This window comes from Apteryx mantelli, chromosome 1 (assembly GCF_036417845.1).
Source record: "Apteryx mantelli isolate bAptMan1 chromosome 1, bAptMan1.hap1, whole genome shotgun sequence".
Lineage (NCBI taxonomy): Eukaryota > Metazoa > Chordata > Aves > Apterygiformes > Apterygidae > Apteryx > Apteryx mantelli.
Window position 1 is genome coordinate 178,570,405 of NC_089978.1, and position 26,530 is coordinate 178,596,934.

General features: G+C 35.4%; 1 protein-coding gene across 1 annotated transcript in view; it reads right to left on the reverse strand.

Moving 5' to 3' along the window:
* The window catches only part of SYT1 (synaptotagmin 1), a 360,397-nt gene that overhangs the window by 255,374 nt on the left and 78,493 nt on the right, over positions 1–26,530 (reverse strand). The window contains exon 2 of the mRNA XM_067313026.1: positions 25,046–25,160. The gene's annotated coding sequence lies outside the window, so the exon portion shown is untranslated. The remainder of the gene's footprint in view (positions 1–25,045; positions 25,161–26,530) is intronic.

Below are 26,530 nucleotides of genomic sequence, written 5' to 3' on the forward strand. Positions count from 1 at the left end.
GCTGATGTTTTTTAAAAGAAGCTTGGAAATAATTTCTATTTTGATTTTGTCTAAAACAAATATTCCAGGAAAAATGTTAATAGCAATGACAGCACTGCTCAGGCACTGCAAAGACACCTTGCATCCTGCAACAACTAAATCGCCTGTTAGTTCCCTGATAGGTCAGTTTCCACAAGAGATTTATGTTTTGAGGTCAGGACGAAGTTGATGAATTTCATGAAATATGAGATTCCTTTTAAAACAATATAGAACTATTTCCAGCTCAATGAACATATATTTTGCAATTCCCACTCCTACTTCATTCTTCTTCTGACCTATAACCTCCAAATTCCATTTCCTATTTCTGTTCAGTCTGAATGCCCTTGGGTGAAAAGTGGGGACCAAATCAATTTCTTTCACTACAAATCTGTTTCATCCTCTTTCAGCTCAGCTGCTATCCTGGCCAAGAAGCAATTATTTTCCACTCCTAATGAATATCACGCCCTCCACTTATATATAGTTTTCACTTTACCTCAAGTCCCCCTACTGTGATGTGATATATCAAACTTCTTCACTCATTTCAACAGAATTTGTCCTCTCTCTTTACTGTTTTCTATCAGCTGCCTGCCTCCTCTTTGCTTTTCTTTGTCCATTGTCCTTTCCTTCTCCTGTTTCCAATTCAAGGCCTTCTTGACTTCTTATTCCTTGCTCTATTCTATGTCGCTTTTGCCTCTAATTTTCATGCCTTGACAATGCTCAAGAATGCATTTGTCCTTTTTCACTCTTCTGCCCAGTTTCCAACCCCTCCCCTAATTATTTCCTTCAGCTCAATTCTCCTGTTATCTTTCCCCCTGCTCTGACCTCCTCAGCTCTTCTGGTTTTCTGACTCATTGTTTTAAAATACTAAAAAAGAATGAGGCAATTTCTAGTTCCAGTAATTTTGTCCCAATGACTATACTACTGAAAATAATTGGCTCAGCTACTACAATGTAAAGTATGGATGCTTCATCCCAATTCATTAACTGAGAGACTTCTGGTCAGTGATGTCAGTCTACAAAACCAGAAATGCGCATGCTTGTAATTTGTACTTATTGTTATCCCTGCAAGTGATTCAGTTCTCCATACAATAACCAAGATTTCACACAGACACTTCCATCTTAACATGAGGAAAAACTTTTTCACTGTGAGGGTGACAGAGCACTGGAACAGGTTGCCCCGAGAGGTGGTGGAGTCTCCTTCTCTGGAGATATTCAAAATGCGCCTGGATGCAATCCTGTGCAATGTGCTCTAGGTGACCCTGCTTGAGCAGGGGGGTTGGACTAGATGATCTCCAGAGGTCCCTTCCAACCTCAGTGATTCTGTGATTCTGTGATTTCCCAAAGTGATGAAAAGCATTTTTGCCTGTCTCACAGTTTGCTTTATATCCTGAAATGATTTTAAAAAAGCCTGACTTCAGAACATTAAGTGCCCTTCCCCACGGGAAAAATATCAAGCTGTTTTAAGATATCTCAGTGTGGACACTGAAAAAGCTTCATCCTGAATCACTAGACCTTTGGAAAATCATAGTAGGTATATATTAATATATGGATTTTTTAAAAAAATCAGACAACAGATATGATTATGGGTAATAAGTATTTGTTACCATGGTAGCACACCTATCTGAAAGGATGAAATTCCTTAGCAGACATTGCACTTTGAGACTGATAGTGTCAGCTCCACATAACTACCATCTATCTCAGAACTAAACTTCTAACCAATCTGTAATTTTGAGTGAACAGAGCAAACCAGCAGGCTATAGAGATACACTACATATGGATGTGGGAGGCAGAATTAACAGCGTGAAGTTTTTTTCAAATCTGCAAATATCCTCTTGTAGTTAAAGGTCATGTTCACATTAAACCAACCTTGTGCAACAGTGACAATACAAGTATTTCTCCCTTGTTTATGGTAAGTGTAATATCTGGTAGAGAACAGAATGAAAGACACCAAGATATATAACTATTTTTTGTACCTGGACCTTCACAAGAAAAAGTGAACTAACTGCATAATAGCCAGTCTTTCATTGAGTGTGGTGGTGTAAACATAATATTATATGTCTTAAAATAAAGTGCAGTTCATATTCACTAGTCTCAAGCCACTCCAAAATATCAATCAAATTTCTTTGCTTGAGTTCAAAAGTGCTTGCACTTACATTTGTTCTTGCTTCCTGTTCAGGAACCAATTGTAAAATATTGCAAATATTTTAAATCTTGTTCTAAAATATTGTAACGGTTTTATATCTTATTGTAAAATATTTATCTTATTGTAAAATAAAGTTTAATCTTTCTTAAAAATCTGTTTAATAAAAGGACATGAATCAAAAATCTATTCAAAAGAGAGATAAAATACCTTTTCCTAATCTGCTAGCCTGTACTTTCAGATATGAATGATTTCCTTTTCCAAACTTATAAAAAGTGATGCACTTTCTATTGAAAAACTAACGGACACAAGAGGAAACTGTTCATTTGAGCATTCAGTTAAGAAGATAGATTTTGTAATACATAATTCTGATTTTGCCTACTCTGGATAATAGGGGAAAAAAAGCAATGTTTAGCTAGGCATTTTTGCACCTTATACTGTAGTTATGTTCTAATCCTAGCTAATATTTTGGAGTTATTTATACACTGTGGCCTAATGCTTCTTACATGAGGACAGCTTGACTTATGATGCCATACTTTTTTTTTTTTTTTACTTTTTTCAGGCCAGAGCTCCAGCTGACTACCATGAAGGAAGGAATACAAGGAAAGACAAGAATAATTTTCCTAATTGAAAGCCTGAAAGCACTTTACAAGAAGTGCTGACTGTATTCCATCTCAGAATTACTGAATCCCTTTCAACTCGTTCTCTGTAGAGCTAAGCAGTGAGAATAGTTATCATACATTGACTCTGTACTGACTTCATGTAATTGCATTTCTTAATCTGTTGGCACTTGAAGAATAGTTCTTTATATTGCCATCTTTTATTTCTACAGTTACCTTCATCACACAATTTGGGTTCCTCTTGTTACAAAGTAGAGTTACAGCAGAAATAAAGAATCTCTTGAGGTTATAGGAAGAATTATTGGAAGGAATGAACTCAGCCACATTGATTTTCTGCATGAATAACGTGTACATCCTGCTCAGATGAGATCTTTTTCACACATTGGATCCCACACTTGGACATTAGCCGCTGCTGAAATTTTGTCAATTGAAATAGCCAAGAAGGCTCTCAGGCACACAAATCTGTCAGGGTTTCTTGGTTTAGCTGCATAATGCTACCCACTGGCATGAAGCAAATGAGTCACATCTTAGCCTTGTCCCTGGTTAAATTGATTTAGGTAGATTGAAATTACATGTTTGAAAATAACCAGAGTTCATAGATACATAAATTAAAAAGCTGTTAATTTATCTTGATGGAGAAGAACCATGGTAACTTGTTTCATTCACATTCCAGGGCAGAAATGTTATTAAAATCAAGGTCAATGAAGAAGAGAGTTGACCTTCCAAATAATTTGTTTTAGTTTTGAACGGTCAGATTCTATATGAACTATGAATGTAGTATTCATTTTCTCGCATTGTACAGCGACATGGGTTTTGTTTCTCAAAATGAGGTTTTGCATCCGTTCAGTGTGTCATTACACAGTTAAGTGTGGCATTCTACAGCAATTTGTAAGGTTGTTGGTAGAAAAGATTATACTATTTTGCTTGATGTGAAATAGCTACTAGTAAAATGAGTTATGAAAAAGGAAAATATTTTATACAGATAGAGTCCAATAACCTTTTCTGTATTTTTTCTCACAATTATTCTGTTTCTGCTACAATGCAATAAAAAGTTGCCTAAGGAACGCTGTTGGAGGCAGACTTGCAGACAGCACTACAGCATTCTGTAAGTATCCATCATGTTGTTTAATGCAGATACAGTACTTCTGTCAGACAGTGGTAACATGCTTTGATTAGTAATGTTTATGTTGATGAGCTATGTTGCTGCAACCTCCAGTAACTCTTTTACCTATCTTTTTAATGAACTACTGGACCTAGGTCAGCTACTCTCAACTGTTGTCATTCATGAGTTACCTTAAAGAGATTACATTTTATAGAGAAGCAGTAGGAAAGAGTTCACTCTTAGTCTAGTATATGGGTTAATCAATATGCAGAATTGTTTACAGACTTACATGTATAGGTTAAAAGAAATTCAGCAATGGTTTTATCAAAGCTGCAAGGTCAAACAGCTGAAAGTATAGAGATGTTGTACAGCCTTGGTTTTGCCCCCTGTTTAATCCAGTCATTACACAAAATTATCAACATGGCATCAGAATTTCAGATCCACAGTGGAAAACATGAATGTTTTGGAGGATATGTTTAAGTGGTTAAAACAATTCCTAAAAAGTCATTGCCAATTTTTTTTAAAGCAGGGAAATAAATATGTATCACAAGCAGAGTCTGAAGTCTGAACCATTCAAAAACTGCAGGTGAGATTTTTTTGCTATAGATTTGAACTGCTGTGAGTTGTAGTTACACAGCTGACAAAAAAAAAGCTAGTTCTCCAGCTGAGAGGAGCACAGGCAGATGTCTGTGGTCCACCTACAAGATCCACTAGATGAGGGGAGAGAGGAGAGGAAAGGCCTTGTTTCTCATAAGTTGTGAGTTGGACACAAAGCAGACAGGCAGAAAGAAGCCAGGGGGAATCCACTCTTGACCTGGGCTGCTTCACCAGCTCCTAGGCAGTCTCACTGCTGTGCTTGGTATAGTCCTACACAGCTGTTCAGAGTGGACGTTTCAAATCACAAAAGCCTATCACAGAAACTCTTAGAAAGGGTCCTATCACTATGGGAATTTCTGGCCAAACTGAAAAAAAAATTTGAAAAAGAGAGAATGGAAAGTCATTTTCAGTTGAGCTACAAATGAAATATTTTTATTATGGATTTCCAACCTTTTTTTCAATTTAAATATATATTGAGAGATTTTTAAGCAAACGGAAGAAACAACATTTTGTTTTCAAGATGTCTAAAATATCCACATCAGATCTTATTTTTAGGGTAAGTCTGAATGGTTGTTACCCTGCTGTTCAATTCCAAGAATCCAATCAAAACTCACAAATATCTCAATGAACCTGAATAAAGTTCTGCGAAAATAGCTGAATCAAAATATTTTGACTAACTCGCTTGCAGCCATAGCATTCTGCCTGTGCTCTGTTTTCTGGGGTTCTACAGTATTCCAGTATGTTAAAAAAAAAAAACAAAAAAACCCACGGCACTGGAAAAAAGTGCATCTTTGACATTAAAACTGATTTTATGTAAAACTGACATTTATCATACAAACACTTTAAAATGCCGCACATATTATGGTATTTGACTGCCACCACAGTGCAGTCAAATTTGGGCTGGGAATGTTGAGTGAGTTTGGTACACTTCCAATTCTTTCATTGGAAGGAAGCAGCAAAAGGGTAATTTTAATAGCTGGTATTTCAAACTTGAGGAGCATTTCAAAGGACAAATGAAGTTTTTCTCTAGGGCCTTAAGATTAATTTTATGAACAGAAGTAAGAAAAGCCAAATTGCAAGGGAACAAATGAAAAGAAGCTGAGGGAGCAGGAAGAAATAATTTAGCTCAGGAATTTAGAAGTTAATAGAAACAGGATACTACCTTGTAGAGAAGAGCAGAGAGGAGAGAAAGGGCAAAGATACACTTCAAAGGGAAAAGAAAATTTTTGAACAAGGTAAGGGAGAGATTGGATGGAAATGTTACGCATTTTATATTTCTGAGAAAGGAAAGTTATTTTGTGTTTTTGGTTTTCCTTAGAGGAATTAGTAAAATAAAATAAAATAAAAGTTATTAAGAGACCTGAATTTTGGCAGCTACTGATTGAGCTTCTGCAGATTTAGAAAGGTAGCAGATTTCACTTTTGATTATTGGCATTAAAATACCAAGAACATGCAGAAATAGAAAACCTGAGAATGACTTGCAAAAACTGCCATCAAGGAAAATAATTCAGAATAAGCAAAAGACAGGATTTTACACTTTTTTGAGTAAGCAGTATTTCTAATTCAAAATCTAGTCACAGTAGCAAAGACTAATGCATCTCCTCAAGTATTCATTAATTTTAGAAATGTATTTTTTACTTTAAATATATGACTCTGTCACAGGCTCATGTTTCTGTCATTGTTCTTGTTGGTTAATATTTAAATTGATAGTGATTTTGAAAAACCTGCCTTTTTACTTTAAAAGTTACCTCATATATCACACATTCTATTAAATAGAATCACCATTTTGCACAGCATTGTAATTATAACCAGCACAAAAGATACTCAGCTGAAGATCACAGCTGTTTAAATATGGACAATTCTATTTAAAAGACAGATGTATGTCTTGTGAAAAAAACAAAAAAAACCCTAAAAATCAAAACCAAAGCCCAAATCCACACCAATTTTAATCCCAGTTGCAAGATTCTCTTAGTATCATTAACATATATGCATACCATCTTGCACAGAGATGCCTGAGTGCATGCATTAAATCTGTTTAACATTGCTATCAGTCAAACTTGTCCAATAATGGTAATAACAATACCTGATGAGTAACTAACAAGTTGAAGAAAGAACCTAACATTTCCTGATTTTAATTATGTTTTTAATAAAATATTGAAAATAGTAAAAATACAAAAAAGCATCAAAAATGCTGCTTTTTCTCCTCTTCAAATTAGTTTCCCACAAACCACACGAAGGTATCAGCTGATAACAACTCTCTCTTAGCAGTCTTGAACATTTAATTAATACTTGAACATAACACTAATAACATTTTTATTTAACATTCATATTAATACATTAAAAATGAATTGAACTGAATGATACAAAGTTTGTGAATAAGATTGTTACATGAAAAGAATAAAGAAAATCTTGCCAGACTGAGGGAGGCTAAGCAGGGTAGGAATACCGATAGATAATAGGAGCATGAAATTTAAAGTAATAAGTGTTAGGCACTTGGGGAAAGTAAACCAAGAGCAATACAGGTCTACCTAGACCTGTATATCGTGTTTCAGGTAACACAGCAAAAAGCAGGATGTAGCAGTAATTTGACGTCATGTGTAACAGCTGTTAGAAAAGGCTAGTGTGGTCTTAGGGTGCAAAAGCAAGGGGATTACTTATAAATCAAGAAAAATAATAGTTCCATTAAACAAAATCCTTGTGTCAGAGCCTATATCTAACTTCTCCAGGTTTCAGTCTCTGCAGTACCTCTATATATGATTTTAAGGGCTTAGTCTCTGATCCTGAGCTTTCCTTGCAAAAAGCAGATAAAAATGACTTAGCCGTTTACCTTTTCAACGAGGAAAAAATGCATTCAAGGCAATCTTTTAATAGACAGCATTCAGACAGGATGAAACTTTATAGAAGAAACCTGCTTATTCTGGAAGCAGGAGGAATATGTGTGAGTTGAAATAAACATGAGAAAGACATAGCAGCACTTATTAAAGGGAAATCTGATGAACTCACAACCAAAATTTATGCCAGAAAATTATAGGTCAGTATCTTCTAAAAAATTGAATATGCATATTGCAAAGGAAACATCTATTGACATTGAACTGTTCAGCCTTCGACATACAGGCTACATTTCCCAATGCTCAAAACATTTCTCTCTCTCTCCCAAAGACATATTCATTTGGGAGGTAATAAATATCAAGCATCTTCAAAATTTCAGTAACTTATACTTATTGTGCCAGCTCCTAAGCCCAGGCTGTGAGCATGACTTTGTTTGCTTTTGCTAACCATTTGTCCCCCGTTAGTTGTCAGAATGTTCTATCTATTTGTTTAAGCTGCTATGGATGTTGACTTTTCTACTGGAGATAGTCAAAAACACTGTTGAGGCAAAGAAAAATAAAAAATAGCTGGTTACCAGAATCTAAAATAGGAAGGCAGAAATTGTCTTTTTATAGCAGAGCTGGTTATCAAAAAAGGCTAAACAACTCCAAAATGCAAGGTACAGACATATGTTATATGCTACTCTTGAAGTGTCATTAGCAGTCCAGGACACTAAGTTGAATGACATTCAAATTCTTTAACAGAGAGAACCTGGAGAGCTTATCTAGAGATTAAAAGGTTATTTTATGATGAAAGGCTTCAAGAATTCTGAATCTGTTCAGTATCTAAAAGAAGAGTAAAACGATCATAACAGGTACCAGTGAACTCGAAATAAGTACCATACAGATTATAAATGCAGCAGAATGAGAAATGAGGATAGGAAGATAGAAAAGGAAGCAATATACCAGAGGGAAGGGTGCTGATACTTCTCTAAGTTGTACAAGAAGCACTGGACCATACGAAGGTAGTGATAAGACTGTTAAGAGGATCGACCTGTGCTTAAATATCCAATAATATTATTTGCCAGTTGATAAACTAGCTGCTCCTGTCCAAAGGCAGCTGGATGGACTTGGTGGATCTGTGCCTTTCCTCAGTTTTGACATGTGATAGATTATAATTGGAGTCATTTGGGTTGTTTGCTTGAGCAGAATTTTACATGCCTGAGACTGTAATGGCACAACATTTGTTCTTTATTTCAAAACTTTCTTTTTATGGCTGAACACTGAAAAGAGGGACCTGTTGCTGTACCTTCTCTTCTTGTACCTTGTTCAGGATCTCAGGCTCCTTATGGAAAGAAAATCTAATAAGCTTAGACCTATTTCTTCTTTCCTTTGTTTATTTTTTAATTCTTTTTGTGTTTACTGACTAAAGCATCTTCCTCTTGCCCTCCTACTTGTTGCTTGTCACACTGATACTGATCTGCTTGACTCTGTTTATTGTTCCTACTCCATCCAGTGAAGCAATAATCTCTAATGCTGCTCATTGTTCTGTAAGCATTATAAAATAGTGGTCTTTCAACTCCATCTGTCATTTTATTGTTCATCTCATATCCCTTGTCTTCATGCCTTTCCTTTCTGAACCATTTGTAACACTTTGTTCAGGTCCCTTAGAAGGTTTGTGGGCTGCTCTTTCCTTACCAGTGTTTTTTACACCAATCAGTTCTTAGACATATTTTAAATCCTTCCAACCTAACACCTCTGCAGCCTTTAATATTACTGTCTCCACTCTTTTTCTTAGCTTTGCTTACACTCTGTGGTCCTGTAGTTTAGTTTTCACTCATAGCTTTTGCCTTAAAGTTTCTCCTTTCACTACTGTACTGTACTGTCCCACCTTTTAATGTTATTTCTACCTATAATTTGTGAGTCTGTGACTCATCTCTTCTTCACAACTAGACAGTCCCCTTTTCTGCATGTATAACTTTTTTCCAGCATATTACTCAAAATGGTCTGTTAGTAGCTCAAACTTACCATGGCCAGTCCAGAGCAACTCTGACTTCTCCAGATCCTTTACCTGTATTCTGGCTTTACCATTCCTCAGTGCGTAGTCTCACTAATAAGAACATTTCTGCTGTGGCTCAGGTTATTTATCTTGTTCTTAAGTTAAATTCTTCTTTCTGTATATAAAAAGCCCCAAACAAACAGCACTTTTTCTCTTCACAGTGAAAAACAGTGTCCGTAGTCTAACTTCTTTCTTTTCTGGTAATTATAATCTCCTTGCCTTCCCCTCAGCTCTTGCTCACCTTTCGTAGGTTTCTTCTGATCTGTTCCTCAGATCTTGTTTCTTATTCACCTAACAAAATCAGACTTATCAAAATGATCATTTCTCTTTTAGTTCTTCCCTTTTGAACTTCTTTCAAGCTTCTTCCAGTGCCATCATCATCAGGATCCCACATACCTGTATTCACATCATTCCTAAAAAATCCATTTTGTGAAATGACAAACTCTAAGCCACACTGGCTAAAATAATCTTTCCACCTCAACACTGTACAGTAATGAAATAAACCAAGTAATTCTGTAATAAGCATTTCCAACAGGTTTCTAAGTGCATCTTTTTGTCTGCAAGACCCCAAACCAGAGATTGTTTTCATTTGTATCTCATGTGAATCTAAACACTTGAGCCCAGTCTACAGGCAACCCCAGTATAAAATTTGCAAGGATGCTTCAGTCTAAGTCTTTTTGCTTATATTGGAAGACTATTCCAACTGTACTAATAGCAAGCAACCTCCTAACATTACCTTAAATTAATACCTGGACACTTTTACTCCTGCTTGTTCTTGAATGTATCTGGATGCCTCACAAATACTAAAAGGTAAGGAAGGTGAGCAAGAGTTTAACATACAAAGAGAAAATTCAGACAGAAGTTTTGTCTCTATGGGGGAAAAAAACGTAGAAGATTTGAAAAACTTTCTCTTCCAACAAAATCTTATCTTTTATAACACTCACAGCAAAAGCTGCCAGACATTAACAGGGACAGAGGTGTTGGTACTTCAAATTAAAAACTAACTATCATCACCTAAAGTGACAGGAAAAGAATACACAAGAGAAGGACTGAAGAAAAACGAATTCAATCTTAACTTCAGATCATCAAATAAGACTTTTAATATTAATGAAAAGGAAAACTAAATTAGATTAGACATACATTCCTAAAAGAAGTACTGCTAATAAGAAATATCATCTGCTAGAGAAGGAAATGAAGAAAAAATGCTTCTAAAAGTGAGTGATGTACACTGTAGCAGTCTACACCACAGGAGATCTGTTGATATCTGTACATTAGTTAACAGTTTCTAATACTTCTGTATCCACAAAGCTTGTCATATATTTTGTCTGCTATTCTTATTTCATACTAAGTTGTAGTCTTCTACTAAAACAATATGCATACTCCACACAGTATGCAAAAAGTGACTCCTAACTTTAGAAGATTTTTAGAAGCTAGAACTCTCAGTAGATACAAGACAACATCGCCTCTTACTGCCCTGCTTACCTATGCATTACTGAAAATATTACCAAGCTTTCTGCTAATCAACATCCAAACGATTCTCATTCCATAGCAAACCAAATGAGAATGTTAAAAAAGTAAAATGAGACCAAAGATTTTTTATTTTATAGAGGTCTTAACTACTGGATTCATATTTGATATGTTAAAAGTAAATTGAGTGGCTAATTAATAGCTAGACTGGATGAACTTATCTTTTCACCTCAAACTTTAAGAAGGTAGGTTTAGGCACAGTCTATAATTTAATGTACTCTGAATGTTAGCACCGTATTCTGCCCATTACTATCTTTTTAATGTCGTGAAGCTTATCCAAGAGAAAACTGCACTCCTACAATATGATGTAAAGTACTTCTATCTCACACTTATTTGAAGTGTATAATCCTGTTGCTATACTTGTTTTGAAATCTAACACAAAAATGAAAAACCACTCACTTTCTGTATTATTGACTCCATAAATATGGCATTAAGTGTGATACATTACGGCTGTGGTTGCCATACAAAAAGGTTCTAGCACAAACTCAGCAGGAACAACCTGTGCAATCTTGCAATCCAATTTATCCCTATATAAACAACAGACCACTAAACATCATCACATGCCTATACATATATACACACATATACCTCCTTGTATATATTTTTATGTACATATGTATACACACATGCATGTTTTCTGAAAACATAAAAAATGCAATTTTAGTGACTAGTTATATGATTTTAATCATATAACAGCAACTTTAATTACTGTTATTCCTTTTCTCAAGTTTCTAGGGATGGGAAAAGGACAAGTCATTCTTCTGAGCCTCCTATAAGAATTTAGCAGCAAAGACAATACAATCATCAAATTAATGTAGTGTTTAGCAAGGCTGTACTACATGCATTGCTGGTGTTGACATGGAATATAAATTAAGTCAGCTGGAGGCAAGAGTTCAGACAATTCAATAAATACGGAATCAGATTGCTTACAGTTTAGTCACCCGAATATTGAAATTGATGCTCAAGAGCCACATAGTTTCAAGATCACCAAACAAGAGAAAAGAAGCGGGTCAAACAAATTATTCTAAGCATATTTTAAAAATAGGAATAGATAGAATTTAGTCTTTGAGGATTAGATGCAGCATATTCAATCTTTCATCTTGAAGTTAGAAATATATTGCTATTCCTTGTCCCAAAGCCATACCTACAAGAGAGAATAAGTTATTCATGAAAGTAAATTATGAAGAATGAGTAGAAAGCATATGCCGTGATGAGTTTTAATTTACTACTCCGGCTAACCTCTGGGGACACTGCTCTGACATGTTTCATTCCCTTATGAAACTGACTCTTTCCATACAATTTCTTCTAAAATTTGCACCCAGACTGAAAGTATTTTAAAGTGATTTTAATTAAGCATTTTTGTAGCACAACAGACTGTATATACTAGATTTATTAAATAATAATTTGGAAATTCTCTGTTGTGCCCTGTAGTCCTTCGTCCTAAATATCTGAATTCTTTCATCACGCAAATGATTAAAGGATAAGGTTTACTTAAAGTAAAATTACAAAACCTTGAAATTATCTAATGCAAACCTGCTCGTTAATCCAATCAGTCACCTTAATCCATGCAAATTAAATGTTTCTATGGTTTTTAAAATAGAACAAAAGCCTGCCAAAAATAAGTACTTAGTTCATTAAAAAAAAAAAAACAGAAAAGAGGAAAAGAAATTGATATGTTAAGCTTCATGTCATAAGACAGAAAACAATATTCTTTTGTGATCTTAACATAGTTTAAAATTGTTTCCTTTTTAATATTACAAAAATATTTCCACTGCAATTCAAAATTACATTAATTTTTAAATTATTTTTACATTTGAAGTGGACTAGAAATTGGTTGAGAAAAAGTAGCAATAACATGCAGAGGCATGGTCTAGACTATACAAAGGTCAATCTCCACTTCCCCTGACACACATGATTGAATTCAAGGGAATTGCTAAAATGTGACCATCTTAGAAACAGAGACTGCAGCCTCCTTCCTTATTCACTCCACATTCATTCTAACACATTCAAATAGCATAAGCACAATGGAATTTACAGCAGGGTGAAGAGGTACCTGAAGAAACAGAAAACAACTCCTTGTACATCATCATAGATATCTGTAAAAACCTCAGGAAAGAATAATGATCTATTATTTATTATCTCTTTTAATTATGTATTATGTATTACCTATTACAACATCTATTACAATTGTCTATTCTTTCTTACCCCCTCATTCATATCCTCTTATGTCAGATTGTTTTTTCTCTGTCTTCTATAAACCACCACATTGGGTAGGTGAAAGATACTACCAAATCAAGACAGGATTGTTTAAAGATGTAAATGACCATGCATGTTTAAGATATAGAAAGTCTTACCTAGTTTCACGTTGTTATGACGGCTGGTTGGAAAAACTGGATGGCAGAAAGTAAAATCACCTCAAGCCCTCTGCCCTGCTCTTCAGACAGATTTTGCTACCCTTAAGGCAAGGACAACTGATTCGCTCATTAGCCAGCTCCTGAACTGCCAACCAGTTTTTAACACAGATGTATTGTGGTAAACCAAAGATGGACTAAGTCAAATGAACATACTAGACATTACTACCTGAGGGGAGATACCATCTATCAGAAAGGTGAGGACAGAAACCCTCCCTGCTGAAGTCATTTCACTTTAATCCACTAAGTTTGTCAGACCTCTAAATGAAAGTAGTGTATTAGCAGAAGAACCACTTCAGGAACTTGTTGGTTAAACTTCAGATACTTAACAAAAACTACAGGATGCAAAGTTTGAGATAACTAAATTGGCAATGTTGGGAGAACAAACTTCTAAGCGTGTTTGGCACTTCTGCTTTCAGTCTGGAACAGGCCATGATGTGGACAAATGAAAAAGCAGAGATAACAGGGCTTTTGTTACAAATGGTTTTAAACAAAATTTAATCAAAATGCCTGGCTGAGTAATTTATCCAAATCTGCAGCCTTATGTCTTCATGTTAAACTCTTTTCCCACAAGATCCTATGTAAGCAGACAAAATATATATGAAGAAGTCAGAACTTCTACAGATTCAACATCACATGTAAGGGTGGTATTTTAGAGCAGCACAGAAGAGAACTGCTGTAGTACTGGGATGCAGTAAGCATATAAACAAACTAGTAGGGAACTTAATTGTGCAGCTGAGACTATTTTGTCCTTATGTATATGCAGCGTCAAGCACAATGGAGCCTTGAGATATACCAGAATAAATAACATCACCCTTCAAAATGCCTGCAAAGTTTTCTGTTCTCTTCATGTTTCTAGAGCACACACACTTGACCAGCAAATTTCTTACAACTATAAACCAACATAAGAAATTGGGTATATGACCCTTTTGGGGAATGTGAGTAATTTCCAACTGAGAAATTACCTGTTGTCTAACGGGAAGTCATTGATCTCTGCCCACCACCTGCTTAGTCCAACTGCTTATTTAACACTTGGGTGATAGCAACACTTTATCTCAAAAATTACCCTTGCTGAAGCTAATGAACAGTGCTGTAATTTTAACTAGATTCAGATTTTTCTCTACCTCTGGCCATGCAATTCAGTTCATTAGTTGTGACAGTGACTAGTGTGTTTGGCTAACATCTTAATCCACAAATTGCCCTACTGAAATCAACGCAGCCAAACATGTAAAAGTTGGCTCAACAACTCTCACGTGGGATATGATGTGTATTTCAAGGTACCATCCCCTCACGAGATCTGGATACAACACTTGAATTTGATTAAGAAAACTTAGGCTACTAATTGGTAGGCGCTTATCCTGATCTTAGGGTCGATCAGGAGGGCTGCCTGTGATGCCTATGTGAAATGCAATTCAGTCACTGCTGAACTGTATTTCAAGAGAGAAGGGAAGTCCTGTATCTCACTGGCAATTACTTAAATATGATTAAGACATCCTTCCTTCCTGTAAAGAGTTTGTAATCCAGGAAAAACCTGACCAGGGGATTTACTGATTCAAGAGAATACCATCAGACACAAGTTAGACAGAATACCTCCCACCTAGCACATCTGCATCTCAAAATGAGATATTGAGAGACACAAAGTGCTGTTGAATTCAGCCGCCACCAGCCAACTGAGAGGAAGTGATCCTCTGAGGGATGGGAGACAGTGGTGTTAACACATATGCGGCCTGTATGTTAGAACTTTTTAGTTTTCAAATTTTCCAAGGATAAAGACTTTGAATCAGTGCCCATTTATTTTCGTCAAACCAGTATATTCATGGACAGTGTTTCTGTTGTGCCACTGTTAATTTCTGGTCTCAACAAATTCTGTTTTTTAATGAATTTTAAGCCATTGTGGATAAAACAACATGCAAAGAACTGTTCAGATGAGATCATCAAATCGCAGATTACTAGTACCCAATACTAAGTGAACTCTTCCATAGACAGGTAAAATAGTAGGGGGAAAAAGGTGATATAAAAATTCCCTGCCCCCAAAAATGATTTCATGTCCTTCCTATTTAAGAGGAATATGCTGATTTGTAAGGGAAGCAGCTGCCTCACAAAAACCTAACTGACTGAATAACTGGCAACTCAGCATTATCTATCCAACCTCACGCTGCTCAAAAAAGAATGCACCTCAGTGGCCATATATATGCACTTACATCCTAAACATAAAGCATGCATGAACACAGGTTTCTCACATTTATTATATAACATTCTCCACACAAGAACACAGGAGAGAGACTTGCAAGGTTGTTAACCTCCCACGCTGTTTTTAAATATACAATAAAATGTATATTTTAAAACATTCTTCACTATAGCATGATCTGAATATATCTTTCTTTCAGCAGCACATGTGGGGAATGCATTAATAAAGAAATAGTCATTTTGTTGCTGGTGGAAGCAGCAGCAGAACGAATAGCAGTAGAGAGAGATACTGGAAAGAGAAGATGTAGATTTTTATCTGTGCATTACTGTCTTGTAAACAACTGTTCATTTGTTAAGTGTATTTTGAGCTTAGAAATATGTCAGGCATGCCCTTGTATATGAATCATGTAAAGTTTCGCAGCAATGGAATGAAATTTTGCAACCAATACCTTTCACTTACAACTAGTTTGTGCTAAAATAATTTGTCAATCTTATTTAACTGTCGCTATATCGTGCAGTACATGGACATCCTAACTGATGTGGGTTAGAGTTCTGCTGTCAAATAAAAATCAGAACAGCTGTCTTTCAGAATATCCGGTAAGCTACCTTGCATCTTTGCTGCCAAAACCAATCACATATTCTAAGGATGATCAAGTGCTGTTACGTGTCTGTTCTTCTGTCCCTGAAAAGTAGACCTACCTCTATTTATAGTTTCTCCATTAAAAAAATATAATTTTTATCTTATACTGTACTCAGGTTTACAAAATGGAAAGGAATCCCATGTCACTGCAGCCGTCTCTTCCTAATATGGTGGAGATGGAATGACATAACGAGATGGAAACTCACTCCTGTTTCCACCTGCTCCCTCTGTTAATTTTCTTAGTATTATTCCAATACACTTTAAACCTCACTTACAAAAGCTCACACTCACCATAATAGATATGCCTGTCCATCTTCTCTTACACACACATCCATAAAAACCCACTGGGCAGTGTGTATAACACATCCACTCTTGGACCCGGTCTAGGGTAGATATGTGAGGGGAGATAGTTGTTTGCTTCAGAATTTATTATTTTAGTTCAAGCTGCAGAGCATCGTGTGCTTTGGTCAGGAGGTTACCATTCCAGTCTGCTATAAAAGCCCTGTGGGAAACCACCAAACAAATGGGACCTGGTCTAAGATCTGAAGTGCTATAAGCCTTAGTCACTCAATATGAGCTTCGCTGATCTATAGGAAATATATACTCACTGAGCAGTGGATATGCACCTTCCTCAACTGTATCCAATTCCTAAAGGACATAGTTTTCCCACAGCTGTAGAATACCTTGCTTTTTCTTTCACACAAGCTGTTAGATAACCATATGCTGAGCTCAGAGGTCCTGGCTTCTAGCACTGCTTTTTCTGAAATGAAGGCTATACCATGCACAGACTCTTTTGTGGAATGCAGGGCTCCTTAAACTTGTTTACTGCTTCTGTCAAGCCCTACTGACAACCTATCAGCCAAAAATACTTTTAGTTATCTCATAATATAGAGCAGACTGCTGCTGTTCTCTTCAGTTCAGATATCCTGCTAATGAAACACACAAGTTTTTCCACACAATCTTCAGTCAGTCAGCAGTGAATCTGACTGTGCAGACCAAGCGTTACAAAGTGAAAGCCCCATAAGAGGACCACTAATCACATATAGCACAGTAAAATCAAGAAATATATGCTCAAAAATATACTGCAAACTTACATTTTAAAAAGTATCTAACATAGCTGTAGAGTAAATCTCCTTCCATGGTTTGCAACATGATTTGCAAAATTTCAGAAAATTAAATGATTTAAAATTTTGTCTGTTTATCCCATTCAAGTCTGAAATGTAATCACTTTGAAGTATGCTTTTCTCCAAATATGTAGTTTCATAATGAAAGCCTTCAAAATAAAAATGATTTCTGATGTACTAAAAAGTAACTTTTACTTTGCATATGATTTAGAAAGATTCCATTTTTAGAAGCTCTGCTCATAAATAACTTAAAATTTGAATATCAGATTTTGTAAACTTAGTTTCTTCTGGTTGGTTTGGGTTGGATACCAAACAAGAATAACTTAAAAATATTTTTGTGATTGTTACATAACCACAGTACCAGACCTACTTTCTTTATGAATTTTTCTCTTTCAAATTTTTGACTCAAAAATTTAGTATTGTCCCAAATACCATTTTCCTACCTACCAGTATTACTTTTTTTCCAAAAGAAAGGCTGTAATACACATTTAGTGCCTAACTTCTAACTTGTTAGACACTTAAAGAAGTGCCTAACTTCTAACTAACTTTAGTTAGTGCCTAACTTCTTTTTTGAAGAAGAGTCCTGAGAATAAGACCTTCAGGTACCACCCTGGAAAATGCGGAACTACTGAGCCAAGGAGACTTGAGAGACAACTGAGACACATCATGCAGTATGCATTGTGCACTTTTTTAAGTGCACAGAGGCTTTTCTGTGACAAACATAAAATCAGAAATTATTGGACAAATAAAACTCTGCGTATATTGGAACATAAAAAGCATCAAAAATTCGTACTTTTCTATGATGTTTTTAAGTCTTATCCCAAATATTCCCAACAGTCCATACCATACTATACCATATTTGCCCATTTCATTATCCACGGGTATCTTACAGACCAAAGTCATGTATTTAAACATGTTCTACATGTAAATATCCAGTACTTTCACTCATTTAAATTGGAATTCATAAAGCAAAACTTAAGCCTATACTTTATTGTATTTATATCCACAGTTCTTTAATGGTATAAGTCCTTATACAGATGATATCAAGTTCTACACGTTTGCAATTCCACACTGATTTTTGCAGCTGACCATTATTTATGTCACTTTTATTTCAAAACAGCAGATTATAAAGTATATTTTCCCTCTTTGCTTTCTATCTTCATCGCAACCCCTGTTTTGGAGAATGGACCCAAGCCTCTAATACTTGAAGAGTCCAATTATTGTAGCTATGAAGAGAGGGAATCATGGCCTTTAGCACTTAACAAATTATTCAGAAAACTATCCGCAAAATGGAACAAATAATCCCATGAGTGAACAAGAAAGATCTGTTTTGGTTTACTCCTTGTTTGGACAATGATTTATTTGGCTTTGTGGGCCTGTTTGTCATGCTAAAGCTTTTTTTATGATCTCTGTTTCTGGAGATATCTGAAAAACTAAGGCAGCAATATGCTGCTATGCTTTTCCAAATATTAGTCTGATGTAAAGCCTTGATGGACGCCTGCCTAACTAATGCCTGTAGCTATTACTTTGTATTTTCCTTCTTTATTACATTTTCAGAATCAAAAGGAGATAAGCATTACCACAAGCCACTGTTATCAATATCAAGGAGACATGCACACAAAAGATATTTGGACAAAATGAAATTCTGCATGTCAGTAGTAGACAAGCTGCTGTTGGAAAGTGCCAGATAATTAAATTTTAGGGAGAACCACAAATTTTGGACCTTTCATAGTGATGTGATCTGTCAGACACAGATAAGAATTTGTATTTTAAAAATATACAGGGTTTCATATCATGTCTTTTTTTAATGTGAGAACAAAAGACACCAGCTGTTTGTACAAAGAGTTCCAAACAATTTGTTACACTGTAAAGGAGAGCCACCATATTTCTGATACTGCGAGACAGAAATAATATGTAATAAAGCAGGAAGCAGTGTTCATCCAGTTTTCCAAAGAAGTATTGGGAGAATAACAGTGGATGAATTTCATCTCAGGAGAGTGCCTTAATCAATGGTCTAGAGAATATGCAGCTCCAGATGGAGAGGTGGGCACCAAAACGGATATGGCAGGTTTATCTGACTCAGACTAGAGACTTGACCATCCATCTCCCACATCTCAAGTGACTGCCTTTAACCTGTGGGTTTGCGTGTTCCAGGGCACCCATTTCTCTTTCTCCCAAGTTTTACACATCTTGGACATATAAATTGTGGATCCAATGTAATATGGAAGACAAAAATTTTTGAATACTTTTGTGGAAGGAAAATAGTACAAAATTCTTTCCAATGCTATATATGAAAGCCTAGAGGCAAAATTCTGCCATAGCATGGTCTGCTCAATGGACTTTGTGTTGCATAACATATGGCTAGAAAATTGTACTGTGGCAAAAGAAAAGAATAAATTACTAGTTTGCATGTCTGGCACAAATTTTCAGCCATACTTAACATCAGTAATGCACAAATAAAGAAATAGAACACAGAAAATAACTTTGTATCTACCATAAGCACAGCACTGCTGAAAATAAAAATTATTTCCTTAAAACGCATCATGGAATTTTTTGTTTGTACTTACATAGGCATTTAGAAAGAAAAGTTCCCTTGCAATCAATATTATTGCACTAATATAAAAAACATGTCTGTGTGATCAGATTAGAAAAAAAACCCAAACATATAAGACTTGAGTTTTCCAGACTATCCTGAGAAAATTACCTTTGCTTTCATTGGCTGTTTAAACTGTTTGAGGGATAACTTGGGGACTGAATTTGAGAACCGATCCTACTAATTTTGGTAGTCCAATTATAGGGAAGTGACTGAACTTTGTTCCTCATTATAATTCTAAGAATGCTTGCCATTAATGAGATAATAGTATTTGCTACATATGGTATATGAAGGTATATGAAGATGCCAGCGCCCATTCACCCTCACCTTCTTCAGTGAAGGCTCAAAGCTGTTGAGTTGTAGAGTTTCATGAGCTGCTTAAACTGATTTAAGGCTTTGCTGTTGCCAAAAGAGATGAGCTACAGGCTGTATTTCCCACACTGCACAATTCCTTGTGAGCCAGCAGTAAGGCTGATCTGGCTGGAAATCTGTTAATGTTTAGTGCTGCAACAAGGAGCGTAAGATCATTTTCAGCAAAACTGCGGTTTTAGGCTATCATGAAACCTTACCCTTGCACTGGTTCAGGCGCATGATTTCAAGGTACTGCAGAAACTAAGAAACTTAAATACTTTTCAGACTTACACCACATCTGCTCCCCTTCCTCTACACTAGAGTTCCTTATAATGTCTATCCTGATTTATTCAGATATAGCCAGATATATCCTGTTGGGTTTTTTATCACAAAGTGATATGTACATCACTTGATCAAACCTGTGATAGCACCAAAAATTTGCTGAACCAAATTAAACTTCTGGTCTATCTATCCTCTTTATGACAAGAGACAACATAAATTATTTCAAAAAATGTGTATGATCTCTTGCAATCTCTAGAATATAATTTGCTCCATGTAAGAATCTATCTTCTTATCCATTTATTTTGCCCTAAGTATGTATTTTTTATCTTTTTCTAAACTTCCTGCTAAAATTTGCTGTTATAATTCTCATTACCAAATAAATTCCAATCTATTTTGAATTTTGCCAACTTTTTGGCTTCATCCTGTAGAAATTTGGTGGGGCTTTTACCCAGTCAGTTAAAAATCACAATATTCTTCCCACGTATGGTCAAAACTTTTCCATGGTGTTTGTAGGTGTACACTTTCCCTGTGAAACTAGTTTCTTCCAAGTGTTTTCAGTTTCTTTTTTTCTATGCCAAACAGGAAAGAAAAGCCATGTCCCCCCAACCACATAAACATATGCAGGAAAATGAGTGTCTATTTCCTGACCATCACTGATGCTGAGCTTGACTGGGAGAAACAGCAGGGACTCCAAGTACCACCTCTGGCTCAGTGAGCTGACTGTTTGATTGTTCTCATTTTATTTAACTGCTTATGTATAATTGCTGCTGTTTTAGACTGTAACACAATAAATGTAGCACTGTGGGAGGAAAGAAATCTTTTTTGCACCAGCAATTTTATTCTCTTTCTTATAGGGGAGAGTAAGACCTGCACTTAACTATATTACCTCTGTGAAATTCTAATTTCCCTCAAAAAACCTTTGGTATGTCTGATTCATTCTTAATTACCAAACCCAGAAATCTCATTGCAACATGTGTTGCCAGTATAAAATAGTTTAAATTAATTTCAGCTAAGTAGGTAATACAAAGTGTTACTTGATATTTCCAAAAGATTAATTGAAGTATTTTTTGCATTTATTGCCCTCCTTATTTTTAATGGCTGCATGCATCACAGGTTTGGTTAAATTTAATTTTCACTGTTGCTTTATGGTTTACCTTTAAGATGGAAATGATTACAGAAAGCAAGATGTATCCCTCTACAGCCTAGGGATTTTCATTTATCAGTGGAGTGTTGGCTCCCAGAGGAAGATTTAAGAAGAGAAGTATTAGTTCAGAGAACAGGAGGTCAAAACAAAACAAAACAGAACAGGCAAACATTTATCTATTCAGATATTCAGATAGGTTTACAGTCTACCAGACTCTGCTCTTTGAGACAAGTCTTCAAACTCTAGCAACATCATTCACCTGTAATTTTTTTGCCTTAGTACTTTATTCTTGAACAGTCCAATGATAATTTGTGAATATCTTTCCACTATACAAGACTTTGTTGTCTAGAAAATTTAAAAACATAATAAAGTTATTGAACAGACAAAAAAAAAAAAAACCCCTAGAGTAAGTTGGGAAAATGTAATTTTTCTCAACAAACTTGGAGAACATACAGGAAACATTTATCTTTTGGGTAGATGTTGGTTTATAAGGTGTCTTCTTTTTAATAAAGTATATTGACTGCATAAATTAGTCATCTGTTTTCTGGGCCTGTACCATTTACAGTCTTCCTTCGTGCTATGTGGGGATTCCTTCAGTGAAGTCCTGAGCAACCACTTCATATTTCTAGAATGTCCAAAGCAACTGCAGTGGAAGCAATAGTTCCCGTAACAGGAGAACTGTTTTCATCCATGTTACCATAACAATTTGGAGGGGAAAAAAGGGGGGGGAGGAGGGAACAAAAAAAAAAAATCAACACCAAAATCAACACACCATAAATATTACTAAATGAAAAGTAGTATTAAAGAAAAATTACTTGTAAAACACTTAATGGAATGGAACACTTAGACTCTGCTTATTAAAGTATCCCTTTTAATCCAAGTGGTAACACGCTATATAGACATCAACAATACTGAGAGAACTACCAAACAAATTCTATGAATGGGGTGACAGATTAAGAACTGGCAAGTGTCTGCAGTTCACTGCTGCGCTGCCTGGAACAGGTGGGTGCAGCAGAACCCCAGATCTTCTTGCATTCTTAAGCGCCCTGTGTAGATTTTCCTGAAATGTTCCTGAATTCACTCTTATTCCATTTTTGCTTTGATTTTACTTTTCCTCTTCATATTTACCTTATAGGCAACTTCACTCTATTTCACATTCCTATGAACCTTATTGAAGCTCATGGGTATATGTGGATAATCTGTTCCATAGCAATCCACCTCAGGGCACAAGACAGTCAAATGTGCATGCAAGTCCTTGAAGCTACTGTTCAAATGGAATTCAACTTTCAGATACCAAAACATTTACCTTCATTTAAATTAGTCTGAGTTATCTGTGATAACAGATTTAAACACTGGCGACTTACTTAACTCCCAGACATATTCATAGACAGTATTTCATATTCTCAGAAGAAACTGTCTGTAACTGAAACACACATGACAGTGAACAAAGATGAAAATTAATTTTATCACTTTGATGAACACACTATGACTTCAATAGAATTAATTTTCAAGTTTTAGTGGAACACAGACAGATGCGGGGGAATTAGAAAATAAAATATTTTTTCAATCTCTCTCTCTCCTTCCTCTTTCCAGATTCAGCATAGAGCTGTACTGTGTTTTAGTACTGAAAATAAAAGGAAGGCTTTGGGCAAAATGAGAGCCACTGCTAAAATCACAGATTGAGAGTTAGTCTCACAAGAGTCTGCTCTACAGCCCAAAAGGATAATATTATTCTTTCCAAGTGAGTTATTTTCCTGAGGGACAGCTTATTTTGAGGACACACTGCTTTGGATTTTCATGTGCCTTTTCACTTGCTTTGTGAACTTTCATTGGGAAGTGCCCTGACATTTCATTGTCTTTATATGTTGTTGCTTTTTGTTTGACCTGTGAATGATCTCCATTTCCACAAGCATTCTGTGAAACATCCACACAAACAAACAGCATAAAGCATAAAAAAGCATAAAAAGCTCTAACCTCAATGAAGGCTTGAAGCCCTTGTAGTGTAAATAATTAATTCGTATGGAAACTGTGACATGCAACTGAAGTCCTGCAAATATCTTCAGACTGTACAGAAACAGTTTTCATCTGTTAAAAGGAGTGGTTTTAGTGTAATGTTTCACTGAAATTGCATCAAGTCTGGCAGTTACAAAGAATCTTAACAGAATAAGATTGTTTCTCTTATTCCCCTCATCCCTGGAGGAGACATTGAAGTAACTGGGTGAGGACAGGCTATTTAGGCTGTAACAAGTAATGCTATTTAGATTTGACATATTAAGAAAAGCATCCATGTAGTTTCCTAAAGCCAGCTTTAATTAATTTCAAATAATTATCAATGCAAGAAGTACTGAAACAAAGCTAAAAAGGGTAGTAATAAATTTTCACTGTTGGTGCAAATATTTTCAGATAAAGTAGTAACAGTAGCAGTATAATCAATTAATTTGCAAGTGCCATACCACAGGAGAAGGAGTGAAACAACCTTAGAACAGCTCTAAAAATATGTTCCTTTTCCCCTTGCAACAACAGTTCTACAGAGATGCAAATTAGAGGGGTGAAGAGGGCTTTTATTTACTAATATCTAAGAGCATAGCTTATTTTTACTAATTGTCTTCTTAAAAAGAATAATAGTTTATTACCAATATAATTACCTTACAGGAAATAAAGATGTAATTAGCAAACATATTTACGTATGGACATTAATGCTCTCTATTAATATAGTCATTATTAATCATATAAATTTAATTTATGGCTCCTAAAATCAGAAAAGTCAAAATACAGGATTCAGAATGCAAGAGTGATGCTATAATCATAGCTGCTAATTTCAATGTGCTGTCAACATCACCAGCACAGGGAGCTTTTAAAATGTCTTGGACCACTGGCTGGTGGAGATTGAGTTATGCAATAAATAACTCAAATGGAACTTGTTAGCTAAAAAAGCAAGGCAGACATAGCTACAACCTGATCACAACAATGTAATATATGCAGCTCCCATTGTTTAAGGTATTCACATGCAAAAATACATACTACTGAATGTATAAATCAAACACAAACCATACTCAGAAGTGATCTGTATAGTGGTGCACAAAGGCAGATGCCACAGCATATTTTTGTATGATGCAAGGCTGCTCAAGATCATCTATGGATAATGAACCATGACAGCTTGGGATCTGATGAAACACAACTTGATGGTGAGAGAAGGCAAAGAATAAAAGTACTATCTGAACAGTCAGCAAATGCATATAAACTATTTTTTTGTCTTCCACTTCAGGATGAAATATAATGTATTACCACAAAATTATACATTCACTAATTCAATAGACTTTACATCAGAAAAAGCTATTTCTTTAAATTATTTACTACCTCCATTTTATTTCTAGGAAAGCACCACACAACTACAGCATTTAACAGAGTACAGAAGGTAAGAGAATCCATGTTTATTTAAAATACCTTATATGATTGGCATCAATGCAGTTTTCTTTTTGCGGGGAAATCTTGAAAGAAGGTTCTATCAGTCAGTTTCTAGTTTCTTCACAGCTCAGAAAAAATCCCTTTTCTTTTTTCCCTTTAAGAGAAAGACATTCCATGTAAACACTTGCCTGTACCTATGCAACTGTATTTTCCATCTTTGCCCAAACAACTCCTGTTTAAGAACTCCTTCAATTATACTTGGTGTTTTCAGAGCCTTTCAGCTGTTGATTGTCAGAAGTTGATTATCATGAAAGTGAATCAGATTGTTAAGATACACAGAAAAAAATACATTAACAAATTTTCTTCAGCATTGATTCATTTGGACTGCTTTCTTAGTGTGCTCCAGTAATATACATTTCTGTAGATTTTATCAAGGAGCTAAGTGTGGTGAATTTTAGAGATCTCATACTTTTTTTTCCTTCTGCTGTATCCCACAAGGTTCCATAAGCTAGCATGCTCAGTGAATTCATCTGATATTAAAAAGCCCTAAACTCATTTTTTTTCCTTCTTCTGTACACAACCAGGCAAGTTCAAAATAGTTTGCATTAGGGGGCAAAGTGACATGAGTAAGTTCAATCTTTAGACTCGAGACTTCAGCCTATACCTTACATATTTTTTTTCTCTTCACTGCTCTTCTGTTTTCCTTCTAGAGAGTCTCCTATTCTGATAAATTAAGAGAATTCATATAGCTAGAAACTCAGGGAAGACTGAATGCTTACTGTGCCAGAAGTTGTTTGAACAAAGCTGTTACAGATCTTTAAGATTTTTATAATCTAAATCCCTGAGACAGGCAAAGGATAGGAGTAAAGCTATATCAATGTATTTATTCTACAGATGGAAGTTGAGGTACATAAAATTAAACAAAATGCTGAAGGTCATACAGGGAGTTTGGTTTCAGGAACCTTCTCAGTCTTGAATCCTTGCCCAATACCTTAATCACACACCATAAAAACATAAAAAGCCATCCTCAGTCCCATTTTGACTATTTTCCTTAGTATGAAAGGGAAACATTTTTCCTTTTTTTGAAAGTCTTGATAATAGTTGTGACAGTAAACATCCTTAGAAATTAAGATGCTTTTAAACAACAAAAGCATTGCATAATTCAAAAGCTCATTAAAAGTATTCTGAATATTTTCAAACTCTCCTTTTTCACTATTTAAGTACTAACGAATCAATATTGTTAACTAAATCAGTAAAAACAATGAAATTTCCTATAAATATAGATATTTTTAATTTGCCTTCTATTTTTTAAGGAGTAAAGTCTGTATCAAAAATAGAACTGCTTTGAATTTACAGTCACCAAAGTTGTGGGGCAACAAGAACTTATGCCACCACACAATGTGCCTTTTCCTTCAAAAAAGAAAGGCCAGATCCTCCAAATGACGCCAGGAGCTAGGGCCTTAATGAAATAAATATCAGGAAAAGCTGCTTAAAAATGTTCCAGCTTTCACAGTCAACAATTAA